The following is a 27,874-nucleotide window of genomic DNA, read 5'->3' as shown; positions in this document are numbered from 1 at the left end:
AGAAATTAGTGTATTATTTCCCTTTCAACTCCATGGTGATAAACTGTAAATGGAAATTTTGTGTGCTTCTTTGGTTAAGGCTTTAGTGGCCACAGGGAATAAATACAGACTTTATAAATGTTTTTTTTTTTTTTTTGAAGTATTCAAATGTCTTCAGATAAGAGATGCTGCTTTGGCTCAGATTTTCACCTGGAAAACATCTTTTCTTTTTCTTCCCCTCTCAAACTATGCCATGGGAATCTTATAATTGCCAGTGAAATAACAGAAAAACAGGTATAGAAATCCTGCACTGCTGTACTTCAGTGGCATCAGGCCCCTTCTTCACAGCTGTAAGGATTAAGTACTTGCTTTTGTTCTGCACCAGTTACCAAATGTATTCTTACTCTAAGAACAGGGTAATGCTCCTTTTAAATAGTCTACCTCTCTCTCTACTGTAATTCTTAGTAGCTTGTTATATGGCCTTAGAAACATAAAAAAAAAACACTTTATCTTACCAGTTTTGACCTTTCCCATTTAGCAAACACTGTATGTGAAGAGTTTTGAAAATGGAAAATACCATTTTGCTGTTTATTATTATTATTCTTTTCTTCTTTTTGAGGACAAACTAGTATCTCTCTATATTGTATACTCTGCTAATTACTCATCAGGGGTTGTTGATATCAAGATGTTGACACTGTTGCATGTGCTATGTGAAATGAAGGCCTAATGAGAGAAACTCCTTGAGTTATTAAGTTGGGAAACGTACACAGTAAAATGTATTTCTTCTGTTGTCGTAATACTTTATCCTTAAAATACCTAAAATGGGCTCTGTCTGCTGTCTGGTTGCCTGTATTGATTGAAGTAGATGTTAACATGTCAGTGGCATATGCTTTTTCATATATTTTTACCAGCAGAGTATTGACTGCCCAGGGCTGTTTTCTTCCTCACCATAACCTCTGAAGTTCATTACTGCTCCACTTGAAAGAGAATGGCAGAACTGACTCCTTCAAATTTCTACAATAGTCAAACCTATACTGAAGACTGAAGTCTTTTGTGTTCCAAATATACGTGAGATTATATGCCCCCTGCTTTCAAATTACGGTTTAAAAAACTCATGTTACCTCATGTTACCAAACAGTGTTTGCCCAGGAACATTGTATTATCTTTAGTGAAAAGATGACTTTCAGTTAACTAAAATTAGTATGTTGATTAGAATTTTCAATAATCACCCATAATTCCTTTTTACAGAATAAAAAATGAGAGAGGTGCTTGGAGAACTAAAATTCTGATCATTTGAAAGTCCATGGGAGTTTTTCGTTGGCTTCAGGGTCAGAACTTAGTTCAGAATTTTCCACTTCTGAGTTATTGCAAGGTCAAGTCAATGGAGATTTATTTAAAAAAAAAAAAAAAAAAGTCAAGTCACATCTGTGTAGCTTGTGCAGCAGCACTTCAGAAAACATTTTGAAGTTGGGTGTTGGGGAATTAATTCAATTTGCTGATGCATGTCCACACATCCTTCCTTGCTGTCATTACCACTGTATTCATTATTATTATGCAGAGCCTGTTTTCCCTATGGAGCAGATACTGTTTCCTATTTTTATAGCAGACTGGTAAGACTTAATAAAACTCCACTGAAAGATAGAGCGAACTCATTCTTTGTACCTTGGACCAGTTGTTTGTTCAACATGAAATATATATATATATATAATACAGCTGTCACAATATTTCTTAATTTATTTTTTAACCAAATACTCAAAGTATTTTATATGTGGTTGACTTGTTTCTTTTGTTTTTGATTTATGCATAATTCACTGCTAATAAGGTAAAATATTTCAGAAGATATTCATCCATCCATCACCTCCTTCATGGGGTCAGTGATTTTCAAATATGGGTAGTGATCTATAAGAGTATTAAACTAGCTAAATGCCTTTGGTTTTATTAATAGCAAATCGCTGCTGTCTAAATTGGTTTCTGTTGAAGTAGACAAAATTTCAGCTGAATTGTGCCCGTCCTTGTATAGCTTGCTTGTTAATGTTTAAAACTTTTTCCAGTGAGCATTTTCAAGATGGTAACAAAAGAAAGTTTCATTTTAGTTTGTCTTTTGACTTTCTGCTATTTATTGTTCAGAAGTACACCATCTGTATTTGTTCTTCCTAGACTTCCTGCATGGCAAGTCGTTAGAAAAGGCAGCCAGGTTGCTTGGTTACATCATTCAAAATTACAAAACAATGTCTTTAGTACCCCTGACCCGCTTTTTTTTTTCACTCAAGACCAAAATCTACCCTTAGTTATTCACAACTGAGTGGCTGTTGATTTAATTGGGAACGCCTAGTTTTTCATTACAAGAAGAATTAAAAAATTCTTTTGAGAATTCTTACAATCTCTGCCAGCAGGTTTGGTAGGGAGCCAGTACTATTCAGGCTGTTCATGCTTTTTTTTTCATCTTGATGGATTCATCTTTTCAAACTATATGGTTTATAGTATATGTAGATGCATTCAACAGTATCTCCATTCTTGATCACTATAAACTGTTGGACAGATTGGCGGGATTCCAGCAGTGAACTTACAAGCAACCTGAACCTTTTAAAATGACAGTTATACAAGTACTTATCTTTTCATTGACTTTGAACTCCTGAGAGTGGAGGTTTTTCTTCATTTTGGTCTCCTCGAGGTTTGAGTTAGACCATTCAGGAAAATAGAAGCTACTGGCATCAGAGCAGGTGGTTTCTCTGAATACTGGTAAACAGCATTTGATAAGTTAATGTTTAATTTAGCCAGGCTATTAGAAAGTAAGTTAGTCAGCAGTCCAACTGTTGCTCAACTTCAGTGTGCATTTTTAGGTTATTTACTTCTTCAATTTAGAACTGCCATCCTGTATCTTTACTTATAATATATAATTGATTTTCTGTGATGGATTTTTTTTATGACCTATACCTTTTCACAGGAAAAATGTTATTATTTGAAGTCACAATTAAACTAATGTAAGAAATGTTATTTTAGATTTATAACTGGAAATGTAATTCCTTTACAGTATTGCAAGGACACGTTTCTTTGCATTTTATTTATATCAGTATTCGAAATGGCATCCTTACATTGTACCATCCCATAGCAACTTCTTTATGTTCATATATCTGCCTGTAAGCTGCCTCAAGTTATTTTACGCATTTTTATTAACGGTGTGAAATCATATTTTTTTTCCCAGACATTGCATGCAGCTTCTAGCCATCCTTTGATAGGTGCTAATAATATGAGTTCCTTCATTTTTTCATCTCTACTTGTTCTGTGATACGAATAGGAATTAATGCAAATGCCCTTCCTCAGTAATGTAAATGGTCATAAAACAATGGTTTACAGTGTGTAAGGAATGTAAACTGTTCCTCTGAGGTGATGGATGAATGAGCCATCACAGACCTAATTTGACAGTTACTTTTTCCATTTCTTTTGACTCATTGCCATATATACTGTTTATCATCTCCAGGTGACGTGTCTGTAGTAGTATGGCCCTACCTGTTACCGTGTTTTTCTAAAAATGGCTTCCATGTCAATTATGAATATAAGGTGGTGACCCACGAAAGCAGTTTAAATATATATGATGAGTTTTCTGTATCTGTCTATACATGAGAATATACTCTTTAATGCAATAATACTTTAATAGTAGATCTAGAAAAGTATGTGCTCTAAGAAGTTGTGGATATAGCCGTTTCCCTTTGATTTTTTTAAATGTGTTGAAAGCTCAACACTAAATATTATATGGCAGTATTAACAGTCATAGAAAGTAAGCATAGTTCTAATAGTTAATATACAAGTTTTGTTCTATAGTGTTCTGAAAACTGTTCCTTGGATTTGCCGTTTTAGTGGTACAAGTATTTTTCTGGAAATATATCTATCTTGCGTAACTTATAAATGTATAGAGATGCATCTTTGATTAAATGGACAACTTGCTCTGGGTTTTGTTTGGCTTTTTCCTCCTATGAAAATTGACATTAAGTATTTTTTTATTGTAAGTAGCTGTCCATTTCAAATGCATTGGAGGTATTTTTAGTAAAAGACAAACCTAAACATTTTCAATGAAGAGATGGTCACATTGCTACATGTATTTTGCATTTCTGATTCCAAAATTCCATCTTCCTTGGTCTAACATACTCTTTCAACTGAATGTGATATTCATCCATGCTTCCTGTTTTAAATTGTCGTATAATTTTATTGATAACTTAAACAGCTGCAGGATACAGGTGGTAGATGAAGTGATCCTAATGTATAAAATCTTTAAGCACTTCAGGATCATTAGAATGAGATATAAATTTGAGTTTGTTGTGCTGCTGGTAAGCTAAGGTTTTCGATTATTTGAAAGAGAATCTTTTGTTGTTGCCAGTAGAACCAGCAAGTTTTTTCCTGCTCTGCTGTAGTACTTCAATCTATTGTTGCTTTTATGCTTAGTGAATGTTGATGCTGATTTGCAGAGAAAGTTAATGCCATTTTTGGTCTGAAATACTTTCCAGATATATATTTTGCATGGCATGTCAGAAAAGTTCATATAATTTAATTATTTAATGCAAAAACAATTTACTTTTGTTAATCTCCACTACACTTTTGATTTCCTCATTAAATGCAGGGTTTTTTGTTTTTTTTTTTTTAATATTATGTGCCTTTATTCAGAAATGGTGAGTTAATGGAGCAGAAGAAATCAAAATCCTTCATGAGCTGCATGAGTATAGTTTTCAAGTCAGGGCTGTATCGTAACTGGTAGCAGTGCTGTGCTGATTCAGGATAATCTGAATCCCCGATAGAGGGAGGAGCAGCTGTTAGAAGTGACACCACTGGGTTATCTTGGAACATATTGAACACCTGACCTGTCCCCATTGCTGCTATTTCCTATCTGTAAACCATTCATTGAGCCACTCCACCTATTTCTGGAAAAGGTACTATGGCTCTTGGCTACAAAAGGAGTGATGAGAATATTATTATGTGTCATTGGTGACTGTGAAACCATTATCTCTGTTAGAGAGGTTTTTGATACCAGCAGTTTTGTGTATCTTCTATTAGGTGCATCCTGGATGCTTCAGCATGTATTCAGAGTCTCTGAACTTTAGTACTCGTTATGTTTTGAGGTTCTTTAAGAAACGATGAACATGAAATGGGTGAATGTAACTAAATTCTGTTTTATCCTGTATGTTTCAGTAATGCTACTTTGGAAAAAACGTAAAGAACATGGCAGATTAACTGTTATAAGTCCTAATAATGAGCCTAAATAATGTAGGAAATAACGCTTGACTCCTGTGGATTAACACTTGATTGTTTGAAATCCTGCCTTAAGGAAAAAAAAATCTATTGAATGTAGATAATTTCAGCATGCCACTATGCACAACGCTGTAGAATAATTGACAAATCCAGTTGTATTCAGTTAATCTGCCATTTGAAGATAATCTAAAAGTAGTTGGGTTATTTTTGGAAATACCAAAAGTACTTCTTGTATTGAACTTCTCTGGAGTTAACCGTGTTGAAAGTATACATGAACGTCACTAGGTCATATCAGAATATTAACCTTACAAGTAGTTACCTGCACGCTAGGCACCGTAAATAGATTATTTAACTCAAGGTTTTGAAAAATAATTTAACGATTCAGTGTCGTTTTCATAAATTTATTTTATACGTCCTTATTTCATTAGAGGTTAAAATGCTCTTTGAAAATGAGCATTCCTCAAAAAATTTCACGCTGTTCACCCAAAAATCAAAACACTAGACTAGTCATATTTTGGACTCTTGACTACAAAATCTTAATATGAATATTTGTTCAACCAATCATAAGCTGCTATAAACTGGCTGTAATAAAACATGGTAGTTTATAGTAGTAGACGATCTGTTTCTGTAATTGTGAACGCACGTTCAGATTGTACAGTTGTTATAAAACAACGTTGTAGGCTATTACCTGGATAAAAAAGATTAACTTAATAGATAACAAAATGTTAACATTTTGGGTCAGTTTGATTTTGCTCAGGAATAGTTATCTTTTAAATTTGTATGCCTAAATTTGAGTCCTATTACAATAAACTAGGAACTGTGGATTAGTGAGAAGCTTTGGATTTGAACTCCAAGAATTTGACATTTTCCCTTTATGAAAGGAAGGGGAAAAAGTCCTACCATGAGGTAATTTAGAAATGCATTCCTTACATGACGTGTAAGAAGCCATAGATATTGCACATAGATTGCGTAATATAAATGACCTTTCTTACCCCACCCTACCAAAAAAAAAAAAATCACAGAACGAAACACCACAGAAGTTACTCTTGCATAGAAAATAATGCTAAGGGGAAGATTAATATTCCACAATTTAAGGAAGGTCTTAGTGATTTCTTTCTGAAGTGAAATAAATTGGAAACATGCACCACTCTTAAAAGCTTGAATTCCATTCCTGTAGATGCAGATGTGTTGTAAAAGCTTTGACAACAATTTCCACACGTCTTCATTTGAATAAATTGCTTTTAAGAGATCTCTTAAATTAGACTTTGAAAAGGAAAAGGCATAAATGTATAGAAAAGTCTCTGTTATCAGTATGTTTTATATCAGCCAGTCTGTCATATAAATAAACTTAGCTCAACTCTGTTTTTTACTTCAGAATTCATTCATATCAATGTAGACGATGGTAATCCATTTATGTCAGTCAAAGTACTTGCTGCAGATCCAAAGAATACAAAAGAACTCCACTCTTCCCTCAGTGCATTTATAATTGTTATTCACTAAGTGTGGCAGCCTACCTAGCATACCCAATCTTTTTACATGGATGTCCTAAGAATGGTTACAGCCACCTTGAAGAAGTTATTTTACAAATGAATACAGGTGAGCTGCATACTAATCCTTAGTATTAAATTTTAAATGGAGAGTTGTAGTGAAGTCTGAACTCCGTAGTTGCTGAGTATTGATGAAAAAATTGTCAGAAGTGATTTGGGATTCTCTTTCCACTTACATAGCTTGGTAATGCAGCCGTGGAAGGAATAGAACAGACGTGAGTTGAGTTAAGTGCCAGGTTCCAGCTTCCAGCTTTGTCTTCTGCTGACATTGATCCATAAATACTTTGCTGACATTCTTTTGAAAGTACCATTTACTTACAGTAGTCATTAATTGTGTTGTCCTAGTCTTATTTTGGGGGCTTTCTTCAGGCAGATAAGTTCTACCTGAAGAGTAATTGGATTACTAAAGAGTAACTGGATTGCTGTATTTTTCTGTATGTGTGTTCTTTTTTTATAGATAATTTATTTCATTTCATTTTTATGAGCAAGATGAAGAGGCTGTAGAATTTGTAAGAACATACTAATTTTGCCAGATATATTCTAGTTATCAGATACCGCAAATGCCCACAACTGTGATCTGAGGTTAAGAACTGATGTCAATATGAACACTTTTGACTGCTACTGGAGGAACATTTTTGTCTAGTGTATGTAAATATCTTTCTTGACCCCTTTCAAAACAACAATCTTTGGCCAGTCAGACTTCCTCTGCAATATTTAAATTACGTTGTCATCAGCTGTTCTGTTCCAACTCTGTTGGTCGCGCTGTTGTTATATAGCTAAATGCGTATAGTATAATGCAACAACTGTTGAATTCACTATGTACCTTCTCATTGATCTGGACACCTTAAGATGTAGAATGTGCTGTTGTGCTTTTCAGCCTACTGGTGTTGGACTTAAAGGTGATAGGTACCAGAATTCCTATCTTCTACTAGATGTCTGTATTCAAAATTACGAAAGATTTTAGGAGCCCTCACGATTAAATGTATTTTACTGTATGTGAACACCTACATGAACAGGAATTTTACATGTACAATTTTAACATTTTGTTCTCTTTTTCATCTGAAGACCGCGAAGTTAATAATAATGATACATAATAATTAGTAATAATAACTAGTGAACCAAAATAAAAATATTATTATACTAATTTTTCCTAATATCTGGAAAGTCAGAGATTGAAGTCTGACTCTGCATGAAAGTACTCACTGAGGGTTGTCATTGATTTCACTGTTGCTGAGTTAAGTCTCTACAGAAAAATATTTTTAGTCATACAAGCAGATAAAGCCTTTATCTGGATTTAAGTTGTACTTTCTTAATATGCGCGTTCCTTACATTTATTAGTAGTACCGCATACATGAAATGAACCTAAGCAGAGCAGTAAAGGGTGTATGTTGTTTTCTATTGAACTGGGGATTTGCAAGATTGCTTTACTGAATTCAGTCTCTTACATATTTTCAGAAAAGTTGAAAACTGTGCAGTTACATTTTTTCTTTTATCATTTTAACTTTGTGTTACTTCAGTTACTGTCTTAATTATGGGTAGTTCAAGTAAGTGATTAATATTCCAAAGTAAGTTGGCACATCTTTGGTGTTATCACACTGTTGGCAACTGATAGACATTTTATTGCAATCATATTCCTAGATTTAGATTTTGACTAAACTTATGATTTGTAGACTGAATTATGAATAATTAGCAGGTTGAGATAACTGGTGTCATTTTATCAACATACAATTTGAAAAGAAGCCTCTCAGAACTTTTTAAATGTCAGATACTTGTCCCAGAACAAATGTTTTTACTTTTCACAATGCCAAAGTAACTCTTTAACATAGTATTGCATGCTAACCTTAAAAGGAAACAAACAAACCGCAGAAGCAGCACCCAAAACAAGAAACAAAAAAACCCAAACCTCAAACTGTCTGCATTTGTAAAAAATCGTGGAAGCAGTTTGAAGAAGATTAATGTCACAATGAATAATCCATGCTAGAGTTGTAGCTTAATTTCCTCTTGCCGTTTCAAGATACATGAATACTGTTTAACAAAGAAACATTTGTTTGCAATTTTAGGGCAGAGCAATCCGGTTGTGATTGCAAAGACATATTTCACACACAATCCAGGCCAAACAATTGTGCCATCAAGCCCATAATTAATTGTAGCATATGCTTTGGAAATGCATTCAGTTTTGATGTAAACGATGTGCTTCTGAGTAAGTTCTTATACAATTTTGCATTTTAAACAAATTATTTCAGGTTGTTTAATTGCAAGTGTGTTCTGTATGGAAAGGCTCCATCTGCCAACCTCAGTCAAACCTCTGGAATAGCTTTTGCTATGCCCTCTATATTATATATAGCCAAGAAACACCACAGATGAAAGTATTCTTGGTGTAGAATTTCACTGAATGACATTAAAGCTAAATAGGCAGTTATGGTTATAAAAGTTACTTTGAAGAGGCACTTTGAGTTTCAAAGGTTGATCTGAATTATTTCAGTCTCTTGACTATTTACCTTTCTGAGCTGAAGAACTTTTAAACTCCAAGCTTTCAGCCTGAGGTCGTTTCAAATAGATTTGGGTAGTTTGCTGTTGTTGAAAGCATCAAGTTTTCTGACCATAATGAAATGAGTTTCTTCTGCAGAGAATAAGTTGCGGCTGCTAATGCAAGAGATGCCATATATATTTCTCTGTATTCAGAGTTTAGAGATAGATTGAGGAGAATTCAGTATAGCTTTGCCCTTTCCATGAAGAATTTGTTTCAGATCAGTCATGTCCTTCAGGAGTTGTCTTGAGTATAAAGCTGAATGAGTGTGTGTAACTCAGGCACAGTTTCGCTTTCTGTTGTGAAACGCTTCCTTGTGAAGTCCAAAGAGAACTTCAATATGAAGGCCTTCAACCTATGTAAAGGTTACTGTAAACAAACAAACAAAACCCCAACAGTAATAATTGAGCTATTGTTTTCTGGCATGGCATTAGAACTGTGAAAAGTGATCTTATTTTGACAGCCAACTGCAAATTTTACTTTTGTTCCAAAAACAGTAGCCAACTTGGAAAGGAAACCAAAAACACTAATTTGAGGAGGGAAAAAAAAGATTTTACTTTAGTAAAAAATGAATCATTTCATTACTGAATGAATTACTGTATATTTAAAACTATATTGCAGCTACTGGATTCGAGCTGAGTTTTGGAAGCGCTAGGAGCTATGACCCCCCAAGTCTTGGAGATGTACTGAACTGTGAATGACGCCACCAGTGTTAGGGCATTCCTACTAGTTACCTACGCTTTCCATGGTTCTGAGGCAATCATGTAAGCTGTCATTGAGCCTGAGATACTGGAAGGTTGGTTTTTATCAGCAGTTGTCAAGTGAGCTGCCCAGGAGCTGAACGTGTAGAAACACGTATCTTTGGAATCTTGCCTTGTGACATTCATCACATCAAAACCTCAGTATGCTGAGGCTGACAAACAAACTTTGAAATAATTACTTACGTACTATAGGAGACAGAAAACTATTGAACAGATTTTAAATAAAATATAATTAGGCCTGTTAATCTAAGACAATATATTATTCTGCTCAATAGCCTCTGACAGGAAAATACTTATTTGAACAATTAAGTTTGAATACATAATTCAGAATCCAGTTTTGTGATAAAGTTCGGAGATGTGTAAAGTTTCAATGAGTTACATGTAAAAGAATTCTGTAAAGGAACAGAATTATTAGCCTCTAGCAAGTTCATAATATTTTAAATAATTTGGGTAATTGATAATTTCATGTTTCCTTTTTCTGTGTTTCCTCTTAGACCGTTAACACTCCTCAAGAGTCATTGCCACTCTTTCAACTACCAGCTCTCAGTGAGATCAGATTTTTGAGAGAGTCGTGTAAGGGACTAGATTTTTTGTTTTTTCTAAGGAGCTTTAATTCCCTACGTTGAATTAAGGGAAGTAAGAAAGAAGTTGTTAGCAGCTTCTTAGCAGCCAACATTGTGACAAAGTGCTCAACACTGATAATTGAGATATGATTATGACTGTCAAGAAAGTAAAGGAACATTTTTTGAATTACCTCCTTGTGCTTAGTTCTGTGATGAATTTTAGCTTAATTTTAGAGGCAAGCAGGACCTCGAATGGTTTCACGAGATTACAGCAAAATTGAATGAAATTTAGTTTTAATTAAGATGTGATTGTGGTAAAATTAGTTTATGTTTCTGCACTTGGTAATTTTTTACCTGTTTCACAGCATTCAGTATCTTCTCTGCATAATTATATTGATGGCAGTGCAAAGGCCACATGTGAAATAAAAGTAGAATAATAAAGGTCAGATCCGTCTACAGACTAAAGTAGTATTTTTTTCCTCTGTTCTGTTATTACTTAAATATTAGACTTGTTTGTTCTAGCTTAGCTGCAGGCAGTAAAATGGGATTATGAACTAGTAAACTGAAATCATGCTAAGGAATACTTGAATTTTGGCCCTGAAATAAACAGTGATAGGGAACTAAAGTGTTCATTTAGTTCCATCTCGCTGACTTAAGTGCTCAGAAAACAGATACTTGAGGACAAATTCCAACTTTCTTACAACACTGTTGGCAGGAAATAGCTTATTATAAAACTACAAATACTGTTCTGCACGTTTTTATAAAATACAGTACCTGTAACAACGAAAAAATGATGTTACATATCGTACAGGCAGTCATGTCATATTTCAAGCGTCACTTTAATGGAACAGTGTCAGTGAAATTTACAAATGTGGCATCTATTTATTTTTACCAATATTGAGAAAGGAATGAAATAGCAAGGAAGTGATGATTACTTGTGACACGTTCCTCTTGTAAAAAACTGCTTTAACCATGTTATGATAACATTCCATGTCTTCTTTTTATTTGTATTCCTAAGTTTCTTTCATTGAACTATATTTCAGTATATTTGTGCTTATGTCTATCAATATGATGGAGTCAAGGGCATCTATTATCTTCCATAACGTTCTGGTGATAGCTTACTGGCCTCACGCAACTGTAACCTCAGGCAAAAAATTCATGGAACTGAATTATGACAGTAAACTAATAGAACGGAAACTACATTAAAGGTTAAGTTTTCAAACACATTTAGAAATAAAATCAGGGCTGAATAGGATTTACATTACTGGTTAACTGACATGGGTGAGTAAGTTCTGTTCCTTTCCCATTGGAAAAATCCTACATGGGGCTAAGGCACAAATTAGCACTCATGAAGAGTCAATGCAGTGTCTTTACCTCATATGAGGATTTTCTTTGTTTCATTTTATGAGTCACTTGCCATGTGTTTAACTCGGTTCTGTTATGTGTAAAATGGAGACAGATGCTCCCTCTGCTTCTGTGAGACTATTAAGGTAAACATATTAATGAATAGAAACTACTCAGTTTTAATGGTAGTGGGATTGAATAGATATATGAAATAAACAGGTTTAAGACTGGTAGGAAACCATCCTCCTAAATTTCCCAGTTTTCTTAGGTTATGTCAGTAACATGAATGTTTTCTGAAACATTTCTAAGGGCTTTGTAACATCTCATGAATTAATCAGATTGCACAACTGGAGAGGATTGTCCTGGAATGAAATTTTTTTTCTCTTGAAATTTCTTATATTTAGTACAGATACTTTGTTAAGGGCCTGTATGCATTGTCCGATGGAGTACAGCACAAGAGATCACCAAGTTGGTGCTGGCTTGAACTGGTACATCCATGAGCAACTATGCAGAAATATGCTACCTTAGGTCTGGAAATATATTACTGTGTTAGTATGACATTGCATCTGCGCTAGTTAGCTCTATTTATCAGTAGTATTTATTTGTCCAGACTCTGCTCCCCAGAGACATGACTATGCTGCTTCTAGTTCTGGAGCCGTCTATTGTCAGTGGCAGCTTGAGGTTTTTAGTTCCACGTGACATGAGGCTGTGCATGTGGAGGCATGCATGCATTTTGTAGGCCATAGTAAAACCTATTTAGATAGTTGTACCATCACACTGTCTTAGTTACTGAACCAGAAGCCTGTACTACATGATTTTGTCATAAGATTCAGACAGATGGAAGAGTTCTGACTCCTAAGTGTTTTCAGAATTCATGTATATTTGTAAGTCTAACCTTACACATTTCAAGAGTCTCCCTGGTAGATGCTGAAACTTGTGGATGCTCAGCATCTTCAGTTACCTTTGAAAACCTGAGCTTATGTCTTCAGAGACAGGGAGAGTCCTTGGAGATGTAGCAGAATAAATTTTAACAGCCGTTAAAAGGGAGAGGGGGTATTACTGCTGGCCACATTTATGAAGTTTTCTAGATACCACTTTTGCAATTGCAAATTGTATCTGTAATATAGTGTAAAAACTGAAATAAAGAATGGTATACTTGAAACTGACCTGCAGCATAAAGAGATTTGGTACAGTGGTTTTCTACTATTTGATTAAAGTTTCCTCCATGGACCTCCTACATGTTTTTAATGAAGAGGAGAGTCTGGTCCACTGTAGTTACAGGTTGTGAAAAAAATTCGCTTGCTCCAAGCTATTTGTTAGTTCTTGCAGGAAATTAGGGGGGGAATATGAGCATCTTCCATAGTGTGTTTTTATATTCCTTTCCAGTATGACTCTTTTTATAACACAAAAAAAAGAGTTCCTTAAAAATATTTTGTGTTCAAAGGTTTAGTTAACGTGGGACTGCTATGAAAAGAGAAAGATTTGAGCAGTCACAGCAGTCAGTCTGCATGTGTTCTATGTGCTTCCAGGTATCATGTAAAATTCATTAACCTTCAGTGTGTAACAGTCCGAATGGAACTAGATTTATATTGATTTCTTCTCCTCCTCTACTCTTTTGGATTTCTTCTTTGGTGTAAAAATAGAAAAAAAAATAAAAATAGATTTCCTGATTTGCCCATGGCCTGAGCTAGCTCTGCACCTTTAATGCTATGAAAGGAAGAAAGAATAGTTCAGTGCTGCAGTGTTCTTCTAATAGTGTCGTAAGAAATGAGCTGGGAATAGTATGCTCTTTGAGAGCTGTAAAGAATCTTGTCCTTTTGTTCCTTTTAAAAGGGAAGGGGTAAAATTAGTACTGAAAATTAATAAGGAACATGTGTAAGTGCAGTATAAACAGCGCTTTAAGCCTTGCTCAGAGAATAGGAAAAATTAATGGAACTTCTCTGTTTTTATTTTGCTTTCTGAAATGTAGTGTTTCAGCAGAATATTCACATGTATAGGCAGAACAATTTAACACATGATGATAGCTAAATTAAAAAGAACTTTGAAGTCATTTGAGGAAAAGATAGTAAGGGTTTTGTTGTTACAATATTTAATCAGCTGAATAAAAGTATCTGCTAACTTGTATCTCATTATCTAGTATCAGTATCTGCTTTTGGGGATGGAGGAACATGTGGCCTAGTTTGGTGTGCCCAGTCTGCTATATGACTCCTGTGGTATGCTGTATAGATTGGTTAAAAGGAAGGGATAAAAGGATAATATAATTAGGCATTCAGGTCCCAAGAGGAAAATGGGCCACTAAAAATGCTTTCGGAAAATACGGTTACACTGATGCCTTTCAAAATCAAATCAACTCAAAATGATAATTTTTGCATTACCCAGCTAAATTGTTTCATTCTGCATCAAGGCAGGTAAATATTTTAAATTATCCAATGAAGAATTGAAGAGATTTTTAAAGTATAATGAATTTTTAGAAATTATTTCAAAGAATACTGACTTTAATGATGTTTAAAAAAATTTTGGAAAATATTGCCTGCTAATTCTAAAGCTTTAATGGGGATGGAAAAATATATAGTGATGGCTGTGTGTACATTATTGAGAGAATTCTTTATGAGGTTGCAGGGACCATTAAATAAATACTGTCTGAGGCTTTAGCTAGCAAGTTAATAAGAGACAGTTGCCTATATTCAAATTTTTTTGTTGTTGTTTTGTAAAGTTCTGTATTGCTTTTCACTGTCACTTTTTGTTGCGTTAACATCAATTTTTTTTCCATTTTTCCTAGTTAATGTATTCTGTTAGTGTTTGGTCTTTTTCAAAATATGGCTTGGATGATCAGGAATAACCCTTTCAATTTCAGTTAGATTTAAGTCGATTTAAATTAGTTATACTGTTCTTATTTTTCATATAATATTAAAAGCTATTTTGAGTACTAAATAATCTCCCTTCATTATATTTTTAAGAATTGCCTCGTTTTACTGCTTTGTTTTAAATTTTCTTTGTCTCTGATTGTCCTGATTGACCAAAAAAAGTAAATTGCCCTTGAGAATTTCAGGGGTTTAACATAAGCATTAGCTAACTTTGCAGCTCTCTCATTTCAACCCAAATGAATTATTTTGAACAATCATCTCAGGTTACACAAGCTTTAGCATCCTCAGTGAGGGTGCAAAGCTTCTTACAAGAGGTGGTTCAGGAATCGCTCAGAGCCCAGGAGTCTGCATTCAGTTTGGAATGAATGATAATCAATAATGTGATGCTGTGCACAAAATCTAGTTTCCATAGATGTTTGTATTTTACAACTGAATACAGCAGTTACAATAGTCAGCATCAACATAATAAAACATGACATAAATGCCTTATTAACTGAATTAAATACTAGCATATAAATACTAGTGCTGTCTGAGAGGCACTGCAAATAGCTTATAGCTTGTTTGTGCTTTTTTTGTTACCCAAGAAATGCACCAATACATGTTAAAAGGATCTCCATGGATTCAGCGCTGCAGGGTTTTCAGAGCGTACCTGTTCCATACATGTTCCATGTAGTATGAAGGGGATTAAATAAAGATCTCAAGAACACCTATATCTTCATCTGGAAAATAGTCTTCAACAATTGTAGTCCAATTATAGCTGGTACATGAGCAAATGGTTCTACTTTAGCTAATCTTACAAATGACAGCTAACAAGCATTTGCTTTTGAGACACTGAATGAAATAGTCATCCTCCAAAAAGCGTTAGTTGTGAAAGTTTAATGAGAACTGAGAGCTTGGAACGCCTTCATGACTTTTTTTTTTTTTTTTTCCAAAAAGCACTGATTCTTCTTCTGTGTATTTAAACATACTTCTGTTGAATTGGGTGCAAGATTTTTCAAACAAGATGTAACCAGAAAGGGATTTTTTTTTTTTTAATTGTGTGCCTACCTGTGATATGTATAGTTATAATTTTGCTTGAAAATCATCATTATTGCATTCCCAGTGGCATGCTTCACTAAAAAAAAAAGTTAGGATGCTATTGATATAGTTTGTATAAGTAGATATACAGTGTTATTGGATTTATCACTGTGTTTTAGAAATTTTGACTTTAAGATCACACTGTTAAAATTAATACTGCAACTTTCCTATTACTTTTATGTTGCAGCTAGCTCTGCTAAAACAAAAAAAAGTGTTTTAATTTTATATATTTTTTCAGAGAGAATGTTAGAGGCTTGCTTATTTTTAAACTATTTTCTTAAATTATCTTGAAATGCTTATGGAAAATGGAAAGTTGAATATACTTTTCATAATAAACTAAGTGAAATGAAAAAGTTAAGGCGGTGTTGTATAGCATAAGGGATACTTATTGCAGAGTAATAGGAAGCTGTTAGCAAGGTACCAAACCCTGCTCTTTTTATAGTAGCATAATATTTATTACCAAACATCATTTATATTTACCAAACAATTACCAGTATATGCCAAACATCATTTTTTGGATTTGAAGGAGGAGGAGGAGGCAGGGAAAAAAAAAAAAAAAAAAAACTCGCTGTTCTGTATCTAGTTCCTCAGTTATCCAAAACCCCTAAACCCTACATTTTAAAATTCTAAGGATTTTTTGAAAGTCTAAGCTGTTCTCAAGTGGGATCTATCAATCAGAATTGGAAGATGTAAAAAGTATTAAATAAGCATTTTCTGTAGTAATTGTCATTTTGGAGTGAGACTTGATACGTATTGCTGTTTCTGATAGCTTAAGGAGTTATACCATTACCATTCTATCCCTGTCTACGCTTTAGTTGGCTGTATAGGGAGTTGGCATATGAAGTCACTGATTAATAGACAGTCAAGGTCACTGCTTGCTTTCTTTATCTCACGCCAAAAAGAAGCACTGCAACTATTTGAGTCTTTGTGGTTGCTGTTGTGCATGCAACTGAGCACACCATGTGGTTGTGCTGCCATTCAGAAGGACATTGAGAGGCTGGAGAAATGGGCTGACAGGAGCCTCATGAAGTCCAACATAGGAAGATGGAGTCCTGCACTTTGGAAGTCCATGCGCCAGTACAGACTGGGGCTGACTGACTGGAAAGCAATTTGGCAGAGAAGGACCCAGGAGGTCCTGGCGGACACCAAGGTGGCCATAAGCCGGCAACGTATCCTTTGCAGCAAAGGCTGCCAACAGCATGCAGCTGGGCTGCATGAGAAAGACCATCATCAGTGAGGGTGGTCAAGCACTGGACAGGTTGCCCAGAGAGGCTGTGGAGTCTCCATCTTTGGAGATACTCCAAACCTGCCTGGACACAGTCCTGAGCAATCTGCTCTGCTTGAACTTGCTCTGAGCAAGGGGATTGGAGTAGATGATTTCTGATTTTTGGGTTCCCTTCCAACCTCAATGATTTTGTGAATTCTGTTATTGTCCAGACCCCTCTGTTTAGGTCCACTAATGGCTTTATACAATATTTATATAGTTTTCTTTGTTTATCGTGTTTTCAGTCTTTTCTGGTAATTTTTATGAGACGGTTGTCTTTTCCAATGGGGATTATTTTCGTAAGGTTTGCAGATGATGGTGCATTTGTAGTTCAGAGTTCCAATATGGAAAGTTGCTAATTTCTCTGAGGAGAAGCTTAACAGATGGTAGTCAAAAGAGAAAGTAAGGGGATTATGGTTTTTTTTTTCCCCCACAAGTGAAATGCTAACTAAATATCTATGGTTATGAACAAAGAATTTCAGAAATATTTTGCTGATAAGAAAACAAGTGTGGTAGCTGGGAGTTATGGAGCTAAGCAGAATGAATGAGAAAAGAAATCAGTCTAGGCCATCTTCATTAAACATTCATTAGCATAGTACAGAAACAAAGAGGAGAAAAATTGTGTACCTTAATACATGTCAATCCAGAATGCAGCTTCTATAGAATTGTTACTTTTAATCATCATATTAATACAGAGTAAAAGTAAATACCCTGTACACACATCCAAAATTTTTCCAGAATAACAACTAAACAGTAACCATTACAGAGGTATTAGTCAATAAAGCATATGTAAACCAACATTTTTTACATATGGGAAGGCTGCAAAGGCATACTGTAGGTTTGCTGCAACCCTTACGTGAAGGGTACCATAAGTATATGCAGAAGGCTGTTTTGGGATTTAAAACAGTCCTTGGGCTGACAAAGAGATTCTTGTTGCTTCTGATTCTGATTACATATTACTGTGTATGTGGGCATCTGTCCATTAGGGTTTGGCCGATGATTAACAGCTCATTTCTCATCCATCATTTATTCAGATACCGCATGAATGTGATAGATGTATCAGTTCTTTTATAAACCAAACTCTAATACAGTAAGGATTTTTTTTTCTATATGAGAATTGTATGGTTAGGATATAATTTTGCAAGTGTAAGGTGATGTGGTGCTCCCTCACAAATGAAAATGCAAGTTTAAAAGGAAAAAGTCCTGGAGAAAATGGAGAAAAGATGTTTTTAAAGCTATGAATAGCTTTCCATTGGAGCGCATTGAATTGATACCCATATTTAAGTGTCATTTCATACCTAGGTGGGATACTTTGTGTCCCAGAGCAGAGGAGTATTCCCTATAACTGATATTTGATAATACAAGGCTTTGGCAGATTTGCTTGTTGGAAGGATTTCTGCCACACCTTCTCCCTCCTTACCCTAGGATACCTACACCTCCTACTCTGCTGATTCATCTGTTTAGAGGACTGTGCTGTGATATGGGTTGAGGAACTGATCCAGCTTTGAAGAAGTTCAAGAAAGTTTGCTGTCTGGTTACCAGCATGGCCGCTGAAACAATTGTATTGGCAGAACTAATGCACTGCAGTGAAGGGAAAGGAATGAGTAGCAAGCTGTGGGAAAAGGAGAGACTTAAGAATCCATTAACCACATATCATGAAACCAAAGCCAAAATGTGACTTTCCATGCTCTCAAGCAGATATAGAGGATTAAGCTATATGTTGTATTGAAAAAGAAGCATAGTATACTACAGGTAACATATGCAATTTTATTTCACATTGTCTACCAAATAAATACAGCAAGCACGTGATTCTGAATCATTGCAGCGTTCACTATATGCTATAAACAAAATAACTGGTGTCTTAAACCTGTCACTTTCAGTGTTTTCTTGGAGATTTTCTATTTCTATTCCATTTCCTTATAGCGTGTTATAAGACTTTTATTATTTTTAATAACAATAAATCTCATTATTATGGGTGAGTAGGACTCCTTGCTTGTTCATAACCAGAACACTCATTTTAAGGATGACATGTGTAACCCAATATTTATTCTGGCTGTTGTAAACATAATTCACTTTAAGCAAGACAGTTATTTTGCTTTTTGTAGTCTTGATCATTACTGAAGGAAACAAATTTGTATCAGTGTCTCATTTTCACATTTGTTGGTTGTTTCTTCCATGCTGGCCATCATCAGTGTGAAGACGGAAGGTTTATGTCATGAGGGAGCGGGTTATAGGGCAGTCTATTAATTCTTGAATGAGCCAGAAGTTACTTATTTCTTCAGGTGTTCAACAGGAAGCGTAATTCATGTAGTCGGTGCTTTTTGCCTTACCTGCTAGTGTAATGTAATGGTCCCTCCCACTGAATAGATCGCTGCACTTGATGGTGCCTGAATCCTTGTTGCAGGAGGGGCAGTAACCTGACCAACACCAGTTATTCCCTATACTAATTCTTGCATCTCTGTCAGTCTTTCTGAAAGTGCAACAGAAGGCTGTAACTACCAATAGTTCATTAGATATTCTCCATAAACTATGGAAAAGTGAGTAAGTTTGGGCTATGGCCATAGTTGATCCAGTACGCAGAGGCAGTTGGGATCAACCCAAGTAGCTTTTACACACAGAGGAAAGGATATTTTTTTCAATGAAATGGATAAGGAATTCTTTAACTCATTTAGCATTTAGGTTCAGAATGTTTCATAACATTCTGAACATAACATGTTTTAAAACCCGTCTCTGTCAAATTTAGTATATCAGTTTGATTCATGTGCACACACGAAAACACAGACTTCCCTCCGGGTTCTAGTTCAAGAAGAGCATAACATAGTTAATAGTTTTGGGAAATAGGTTCTGGGAAAAAAAATAGGTGCATTTCAAACATAGGTTTGCTGCTGTACATTTCCTCGAGTCATTTATACTCTGAGAGAAAGGTATTTTTATTTTTTATGTCTGATATTTAAACTTTAGGATGATGCCACAATTCTAAGCATAAGACTAATCTTTTTATGCAGTTTTGTTATATTCCAGTTAGTTAATACTTCTACAATTTTTAGGAAAATATAAAATACCAGTTGACAAATTTGTTGAAGGGTTATTTTATCCTAATATATTTGAATTACAGAATTACTTATTTAGCACAAAGATTTAAAATTTAAAAAATAAATTTAATATTTTTTTCTGCAATCCTTAATGATAGTATACGATTTAAGGCTTGGCTAACATGGGTGCAGCGTTTTGTGGCCAATTTGTTGTGGCTAACGTTCTTGAGTGGTTCAAAAGTTTGAGTGCTTTTTTTTTTTTTTTTTTTTTTTTTTAAATCACAATGGTGTGGTCTGCCTATATTGCTTAACTTAGTGAAGGTAGAAGATGCTAAGCAGGTGCTTTGATGTCAAGAGAATCTGAAATTGGATCCAAAACTACATAGCTAAGTTATGAAAATTTTGGTTTGAATTCAGCATGCATACAAAGAAAAAGTTTGCAAAACCTGACATTTATAGTTTTGGATATTCTAAATAAGATTATTTTTAAAAATATTGCAGACTAATTTGTGTCTTGTAACCTGCACAGCGTGTGACAACGCTGTAGAGCATCTGCAGGTTTTGTCAAAGGAATGGATAGTAGTTTGCATATCTTATGGCCCCAAACTGCTGTTTGCCAGTGACTTTTTCTTTTAGTTCAGTGAATAGATGAGCAGTCTCTCATACAAGAAGTCTGAGAATTACTGTGCCTTTTGCTTCCTACTACATTCTGTTGTTAGCAGGACCTAAGAATATGTTTTTAGCTCTTTGTTGTATGTGAAGGAATTGTTTTTCCCATTTCATCATTTAGTGGTAGCATAATTGCAGAATACCTACAAGGAAAAAGTGTACTTCCATGTCAGTTGGTTTAGAAAAAGTGTTACGTGTTTTGTTCTGGTTTGGCCACTTTTATGTCATTTTAATGATTAGCCACTGTAACAAGCTAAGTGCAAACAGTGATTCAAAATGATGAGAATATCATTAGAAGATTTGTGTTTGTATTCTTGCTGTTTTATTAAATATCTTTACAAGGGAAGGGGGGCAGTAACTAGATGCTTCTGCATCAATGTGTCAAAGTAGTTTTCCCTCTGCAAAATAAATATGTTGCTTTTTATTCCATTTAACTTAAAAAGAAACAAGAAAGTAGGCATTAAGACAAAGTGATTTGTACTAAAAAGATAGAGGAGTGACATTTTTTTTCTCTTTTTTGTTGGTTAAACGCATTTCCCTGAAAAGGAAGGAGAAGATGACAGTACATTCTAAACTATTCTACTCTAGAGACAATACATGTTATACTTTCTTCCAGATATAACAGCTATGGAAACCTAGCTATGGAAGCATTGCTAGGTTTTATTTTTAAGGACAACAGAAAGCTGCTTAGGGAGACAGTCTCAGATAGTTTGTCTCCATATTTGCATCCACTCCATTGATAAAATGCAATGTAAACACAATATGCTTTGCAAAGGAAACCAACAGCAATGTTATGTGTTTTTATGTGTCTTTTTATATATGGTCTTGTTAACTCATGGGGGTTTATCACAGACTGTGTGATGTTTTTATTTTTTATTTAAAGTCTTTTCTGTAATTCTTGAAGTTGTATGAGTAAATGGAAATTTTTAATAATGTTTTTAAATGTTTTTATCTGACACAAGTGTGAAGAAAAAATTGAAAATATTTCTCAGATGCTTCCTGAAATTTCAGTAACCAGGAAACAGATAGATAAGTAGTAGTAGTAGTATATATTTTGTGGGTTATGTCTTAATTTCTAAGCAAGTTTCCTGGTTTGAATACTTTCAATACATGGAATTGGCAATTCACAATTAGCTGTGTATTCTTCTCCAGTGTCAAATACCTAGTACAGCACTTGAAGATATGTTATGTTAAATCATATGATAAAAAAAAAAAAAAACTAGATCTTGGAATTACTTCATTTTTTTCTCCAAGTTCCTTCTGCTTTCCAGAGCTCAGCATGTGTATCTCATGGAGTGTGTTATATGATCTCATGATCACATGTTCTGTCTCCTCCATCCACTACTCTGTGTGCAAGACACAACTGACTATAGCTATAAAGTCTTCTTTTAGAAGCAAGTTTCCAGTCTTTCCTGCAGACCCTTATTTGGCTTGCAACTTAGATGCCCATGATGTGACCTGGCAAAATGCCACTGTCCGTGGTCTGGTTTATATGCTCCCAGCATATTATTTAGTGTAATCTCTCATATTAGAAAGTTGAAAGGTCTTAATGATTAAAAAAAATTAAACATATAGGAGATAAGTATTGTTTAAGAATGCTTGGAATACTCTCAGTAGTTGCTTTTCTTTCTGGGTGATCCTGACTCCCTATAAGTACTACATTTTCTGTAAATGCGCGTAAACCTTTTAAAGGTGCTGCCTTCTTCTCAGCAGTATCTCAAGTCAGTACATAGCTCTAAGCATCCCTTGTCCGTGTGTGAATGATGCATCATAAAATACAAGCTGCCACAATGCTCTTGTATTTGGCAGAACGTTCATCACTTCACTACTTCATTGCCTATAAAGCTTCTTTGAAAGTGCTTAGTTGAGGCTGTTAAATAAAATCCCTAGTTGCAGAACTTCAGAGTTCTTTTTTTACAAAAGGGAAATCAGCATTTTTCTCTCTATGTATTTTTCTGACATTTTTCTTCTGCATATTAATATGAGTGACTGTAGTGCAACAAAGTAGTTCTAAACTGGCATACGTTTCATGCTGTACTTCTGGTGGATAATTCATAGAGATCTGAATGAAGACATCACAGGAAACTCATTGTTAGCACTTCTACTCCATGGGCACGTACTCTAGATTGTGCTCTTTCCTGGAATAGTATTTTCCTATACCAATTATTTTTCTCATCCATGCTCGGATACTTTGTGCTTATACCTCCCAAGATACCCTCTAAGTCATGATCTTTTCCCTCCTATTAATAAAACACATTTTAATCCTTATTTTGAATCATATGATGATCAGCACCATTTTTAATACACGAAAGTAAGAACGCCGGCTTCCTTGGAACATTATTTTCTTTGCTTTGGAGAGATGGAGGAAGAGTTCTCTATTTGACTTTCGGTGCAGAAAAAAATGTACGTGACTTTCAATATCTAAACATTAAGCAGATGTGGAACTTTCTGCAGAGTTTCCTGTTCTTATGTGCTTGGAGAAAAGCATCCTCTTCTCTGGATCAGCGTTCTCTCTCTATCAATATGCAGCAAGAACTGACAGCCAGAACCAGTTTTAGTTCTCTTCCTATGTTCAAAGAGAGAATCTAGGAGGTAAAGAAGGTAGCTCATTCCTGGCTCAGTTGCATTTGGTGACTTTCTAAGTTGTGGCAGATAGGTACGTTTTTGTATCAGAGGTTTCACTGTATTTGAATTCTAAGAATCTGCCTGGACCCAATCCTGCAAACTACACTCATACTAATAATGCTGTTGAAAACAACATAGAAAAACAATAGAAGTTATCTTAGGAGAATGTGGTTCTTTGTGGAATTATTTATTGAAATTGAAGAGTAATGTGAAAAAAATAAAAAAAGCATTGTCTTTGCTGTAAAATTCAGCAATGTGACAGTGCAAGCTGTTTCCAGCAGTATTAATACTGACAGTATGGTTGCTGATGACATGACAAAATAGCTGTTGCACAGCAGAATTACTGTTATTAACAATAATAATGTGATTTTACTATCTAGAGCCACCAATTAGCTGACAAAATCTCCCTGTAATAAGCACTGCACAGTCCTTTTCAGTCTGAGCATGTGGTTAGGCTTAAGTCATGGATACCACAGACAAACTGATTTTGCAGAGGAGAATAAAGAAATCATTGTTAGGAGCTCCAAGAGAACCAGGGGAGCATACCGCCTGTTGAATGTATCAGCAGAAATGGAGTATATATACTCCATTTGTGTATATACCCATAGTGGGGGTATATATATGTATATGTATACATTCAAAGTGCAAATGATATAAATACCTACTATGTGTCAGTTGATACATCTTTATTTTCATCATGGTTAATATAGGATCTAGCCTTGTGAAAGATCAGTGCAGAAGATGTGCTGGGTATGCCCGAATGGCAAAATACCTCTTTCATGAACATGCATTGAACCAACTGTTCAATCCAGGCAATTGAATAAGAGAACCATCTTATTTAACCAAATACACTTTATTCTGTCTTTTAAGCTGTAATTCATTCTCATAGCATGCTGTAAAGTCCTGCTTGGAATGTCTATTCTTAGCATAAAACTGTTTGTGAAATTTCCATTAAGCTTCAGGTGAAAAATTAATGAGTCATTCACTTCAGATATTTCAAAACTAATACTGTTTTATTATTAATGCAGCAGAAAATCAAAGATGCAGGTATGTACAATTATGGTTCAGTGTTCAGTTACACTTTACTTTTTTCATAAATTTTTAGGGGCCGTCATTAAAACTATTTCAGGTCATAAAAGAAATTACTGTAATGAATGTCATCAGTAAACTTTTTTTTAGCCACTTTTATTTGTTAACTTTCTGATTTTGTTTTAGCTGATCTTTGTAGAGGCCTACTTTAATAACCAGATAATGGTTAAGCACAATATCCTGTACAATTTTTCTCTGAATGTGAAATTTTAGTAGAAATGAACAGAAATTTGATCCTTATACCACAAACTTTATTTTTAGAAAAAGTAGGAAAATAAAAGACAAATTACATGATAACTGAGGGGGCCATGGATAAAGTAGTTTCTTTCGACTAGGAGAGTAAGACATTGTGACTTGCTCTCTTTTCTTTTGTGTACTCTGATTTCAGCTGTGAAAGAAGTCCTTGAGATGATGATAAACTTGTACTTTAGGCTGGAATTGAGTGGAGTATGGTACACAACCGTTACTATTATGTACTCCAAGTAACAACTTTTCAGGGAATCTCAGAATATTTTGCCAGCATTAGTAGGTTACGTGATACAGTGCTAAGAAATGCTATTTACAAATATCTATTCCAGTTTGACTAGTATGGAGACTGAGGTTCAAAGTTTTTGTTTGCCGTAAAAAAAAATGGTGGTAAAGGAGCCAGCAAAAACTTAGCAAAGTTCTTCCAATGTTATTAGTTTCCTAATGAAGTTGTGCTACACTATGTTTTGTCAATAGTATAGGACCAAGCTCATTAGTACAAAAAAGGAATAGAGAGACTGGACCTTAAAGTAGTAGCCCTGGAATTCTCAGAATTTTTTTCTATGTGAATTATATTTTACAGGGGAAATTGGTCTTGGATCTTTACCTTTTATTTCCTGATCATGATGCAGGGTAGCTTTCCTCATATTATTCATAAAAACAAGGTGCCCTTGTGGCAGCTGTACAAATGACTGGCAAAGGTGAAGTAACTTTTACATTTTTTCTTAAAGCAATTTTTTAATAATAGTGCTAGTACTTTTTTATTAAACAGTTCGGATGGTTCAGTTATTAGAGGATTGTAGCAAACAGGGTTGAAAAAATACATCAAGAGGTCATCTAATCACCTTCCCCCAAGGAAGGGTTCAGCGCTGTCTGTGTCATTCCTAACAGATGATTGTCTGCTCTTTCCTTTAAAAAGACTTCAGTTGTAGAGATGTCACCACCTACATACGCACTATTTCAGTGTCTAAGTATCCTTACTATTAGAAAACTTTTCTTCCAGATGATACAATCTCCCTTTCTATATTTCAACTCCACGTTATGTTGTGAGGTGGACCGTTGTAAATAGGTGAGGTTTTCCTATTTATTTTGTTCCTGAATGTTTATCTTTCACCGTTTCTTCAGGTATGAAGCTCGAGTTGTCATTAAATGGAGAAAGGATAGATGTTTTTTATTTGCAATGCTTTGAGCTTCATTGCTCCTATAATGTAGTATGCAGACAGACTAAGAGTAGACAAAAAATAATATCCCAGCTACAAGCTTCTGATGGACGTTTCAGGATTCATTTTGTTTCCAGAAACAGACTCTCAAAGCTTGAGAAATTGATCTGTCATGTAGTAACAACTTTGAGGACTTTTGCAACCCTGACCAGCTTTGCCGAGATAACCCCTTTCCTAAACTAAGACATTTTTGAAGTAGTTACACCTTCCCATTTATAAATCTGTCACATTTTTTAAAGTGAATACAAAGCATTTCTGCTGTGTATTAAATCTGAACAACAGGGTTTTTTTCCATAATTAAATGTTTTTGTCTTATGATTAAGGGCAACCTATCACAAGTTTTTGGAGTTTCTAGCACAAAAAATAAAACAGAAGAGGGAGGATGCATGTGAATTTTATAGAATTTAGTTCAGTAACAACATTCCTGCTAGCAGTTTTATAGAAATGTATTAGAATATGTGTGCTACTGATTTCTCATAGCTTCTTTACCTTGTGATTGTAGGTCACGAAATGAAAAGGATGCCTTCTGGTTGTAAGGAACTCGATGTCAACAGAAAACATAGTATTTTTTCTAATAGAGTTCTCAGAGTGTCCTTGCATTCTGAATTCTAGCTCTAAGTTTGCAAATAATTCAATGTGGGCAGGCATACTGAATTTTAGGGGTTTTGCAAATTGTTTTAGGGCTGCTTTCTGCCTCATGCTGTGAACCTTCTCTCTTTTTCATAATGGGTTTTCAGCCTTACAAGAGTATTCTTGATTTCCCTGAGAGGAAGTGGTGCCTTTATTAGGCCAGCTGAAAGAGCTGGGAAAAACAGACAAACATTTTGTCATGAAGCGCTTCAGAGCATTTCTGTGCCCAGGGTTTATCTTCTTCCAGGTCTGTCAGTTGTTCTCACAAAACGTATCTCATCAGAACCCTTCCCATACTTAAATCTTGGAAAGTCATGTGTATGAAAAGTCTGTTTCCTTTTTTTCAGTTAGAGGGAGATTTTGAAATATGAATGAATCTTTTGATAAATTGAGGTTTGTGCTGTGCCTTCTTAAGGTTTTAAACATGTCATTGAAGAATTCTGACCGTTTCTGATCTGTACCTTCCTCGACTGTACATACAACTAACTGTCTGTTCAGTAAGCTCTTATTCCAGAACTTCTTCAGCTGAGCCTTCAACCATCCATCACAAAAAAACATCCCTGCATTTATAATATAAATCATAGACAACTTACCTGAATTGAGATCCACTTTGAATATATGCCGTAAAGAGGAAGGTGTATGTTCATGTTTTCAGGCTCCTGGGTATATGCAGGGAAAGGTATGTCTCATCAAGTTGTAGGTGTGTCACCAGTGCACACCCTCCTTGGTGTGTTTCTCTTCAGAGTTCTCATAAAAGCTTCAGTTTGTATGACAGCCTGCCCAAATAATGTTAGCGCTAAGTAGCACAGTTTTTATTCTGCTAAAACATTTTTGCATTCTAGCAGAACAAGCAGTCTTATCAATACTGGCATCGTTCAGCACAGACAGACACTTGCACTGGATTTCAGTCTGTTTTAAATGTCCACTTTTCCCTATAATGCTGTGTTCAGGTCATACTTGAGTTTGAAATTTATTGCTGATCAGTAATTTTGTTTTTCATTGATTCCGTTAACCATATACTGTCTCCAATTTTTGTTTTTAAGTCATACACAATATAATATCTGCCTGAACTCTTCAGCAGTTTCGTCTTGTGGAACTGTTCTCCTGAATACTGTAATATATACATGTGTTTTTGTGGTAGCGGTTGTTAAAGTGATTTTTTTTTCCCCACTGATATAAGTGCGAAAGAGTGGCTGCTA

General features: G+C 35.0%; 1 protein-coding gene across 19 annotated transcripts in view; it reads left to right on the top strand.

Moving 5' to 3' along the window:
- The window catches only part of NAALADL2 (N-acetylated alpha-linked acidic dipeptidase like 2), a 524,823-nt gene that overhangs the window by 341,866 nt on the left and 155,083 nt on the right, over window positions 1-27,874 (top strand). The gene's annotated exons all lie outside the window — the stretch shown is intronic.

This window comes from Struthio camelus, chromosome 9 (genome assembly GCF_040807025.1).
Source record: "Struthio camelus isolate bStrCam1 chromosome 9, bStrCam1.hap1, whole genome shotgun sequence".
NCBI classification, from domain to species: domain Eukaryota; kingdom Metazoa; phylum Chordata; class Aves; order Struthioniformes; family Struthionidae; genus Struthio; species Struthio camelus.
Note: the sequence above shows the minus strand (reverse complement) of the source record. Positions and strands in the feature narration are given on the sequence as shown.